The sequence below is a fragment of the Battus philenor genome, unplaced genomic scaffold, assembly GCF_028537555.1.
Source record: "Battus philenor isolate CCGP_79_NKW_IND1 unplaced genomic scaffold, ilBatPhil1.0.hap1 SCAF_16, whole genome shotgun sequence".
NCBI lineage: Eukaryota > Metazoa > Arthropoda > Insecta > Lepidoptera > Papilionidae > Battus > Battus philenor.
Genome location: NW_027181678.1, coordinates 254,939 through 256,980, shown reverse-complemented (window position 1 = coordinate 256,980; position 2,042 = coordinate 254,939). Strand labels below are relative to the sequence as shown.

Here is a 2,042-nt window from a genome sequence, read left to right as displayed (position 1 = left end):
GACGAATACTATCTTAGTTTCATTGCACCAAAGTAGAAAACAACACCCGTAGGTATTTTGCCTGGTTTCGCCGTCCAAGATGTGTGCAGGATTATCCTTCAGCACTACTTCTCGAAACTTACATTTCAGAGTCGTTTTAGAGTCGGGCGGAATTCTCAAGTTTTTCAACAATACACTAAAGTAATCGGTATACTGGCTTTATAGTACTATTCATTAAGTATATTTCATTGATCTGTAACAACTAAATATGGAGCTCTTTTATGTAATAATTTAATATTTTTAAGTGGATCATACTCTATTTTCTGTTCAATCTTAGAAGATCAACTAAACCATATCTTCTAATTTGCCTTGTTAGATTCTCAGTGTACCATTTCCATTCCTATTTCAACACCCTGTACTTTTACACATCAATATTCAGTCGCCTGCTCCGCGCCCGACATAACTTACAATAACTTAGTTGCAAGACAATCACGTGCAATTATTAGGTAGGGAAAACTTATCGGCTCTCTGACAACAGCGACGAATATAAACCTTATGGCTTTGTGATAAAGGTTTTCAGGCAACACACGGTTCACCCCAATATTGACAGTCGACACAATTTCCGGTGCCGGGAGCAAACACATCGGATTCCACGCAATTTGCGCCTAATTGTATACACTGAACCGCCCAGAGAGAGCGGCTTGTTGTTTTATAAATACAAATATTCAGATTTAGTTAATCGTTACAAATGTTTGCTTGTAGTGAGTGGTTCAGCGCTCACACTACGGCTTTAATTGAACGCGACGACTTTACAAAATGTTTACAATCTAACACTCTTTCAAGAAATAATCAACAGTAAACCATCTATTTGATAGCTTAAAACGTATTAAGCTAGCGTGATTATTTATCTATAATAAGGAACATGCAATGTAAGTAATAAACAAAGATACTCGGTAATTGCTAAAAAAAGTACCAGTAGCGCCATCTCTTGGAAAGTTTAGTAACTAAAATGATTAACTGGTTATTCAAAAAAATATTATTTTAAACATTTTTATAATCTTAAATAACTTTACTTTGCTACAATTTTATTAAATATGAAAAAAAATTGTTTTGAAAATTAACTGAGGCAATATAATATTTCTCCGTTACACAACCGTCACTGAATATTCGTAAAGATTTTAGTTTTACATAATAAAATGAATTAAGTCGAGAATAAAATGAATGACAACAGTAAATAAAATAATTGAACAAAAAGTGTGCGTTGGCCGGGAATCGAACCCGGATCAACTGCTTGGAAGGCAACTATGCTGACCATTACACCACCAACGCCACTGTTTATGACTGACAATTTATTAAATATATATTAATCTATATTTACATTTTATCTTAATAATAAACATACTTTGTTTACATTTATCTATTTATAAATTAACCAAAATAAGTTGAATCATATTTTATTAAAAAGTTGTAACTAATTAGCACAGACAATATTGTTCGTTACCATCGTTACACAGATAAGAAAAGAGATAACTTTTGTTTAACAAAGTTTGACAAAGACAATTCAACTTCATTTCTTACGTAGAACTGTATACAAGTTTATTGATTTTTGATGTAAAGGATTTAAAACGGTGAATATATTACATATTTATTTATATCTCCATTTTTATTATATTTAAGTATACATGTGGTAGGAAATAGGTGTGAAAGCTACAAAAGGATGAATTTATTGCTCATTTGCTGTTAACTAATTTATTTTCAATAATATAATGATAATAAGAAAAATCGTTTACAAAATTCAGATTAATAAATATTAAAAATAATTATTATTTACTATCTGTCCCTGCAGATTTTGTTTTACCAGAACTTATTAGTCTGTCGCATTCTTAAATAAAATATACATTAATGTAACATATTTCAGAGTAATCACTTAATGCAAAGTGATTGGCAACAGGTGTAAAAACTTTAAAGCTTTATGCTAACAAATGATCCACACATTCACCTCTCTAAAGTTTTTACAAATATAACTAAACAACCGGTACATGTTTTTTTGAATAAATAAAATT

At 30.6% G+C, this 2,042-nt stretch overlaps 1 non-coding gene across 1 annotated transcript; it reads right to left on the bottom strand.

Annotated features, from left to right (window-relative positions):
- Positions 1-1,236: 1,236 nt before the first annotated feature.
- Positions 1,237-1,308, bottom strand: TRNAG-UCC (transfer RNA glycine (anticodon UCC)). Its single transcript has one exon. It is a non-coding gene; the product is annotated as a tRNA-Gly (tRNA).
- Between the last annotated feature and the right edge of the window lie 734 nt (positions 1,309-2,042).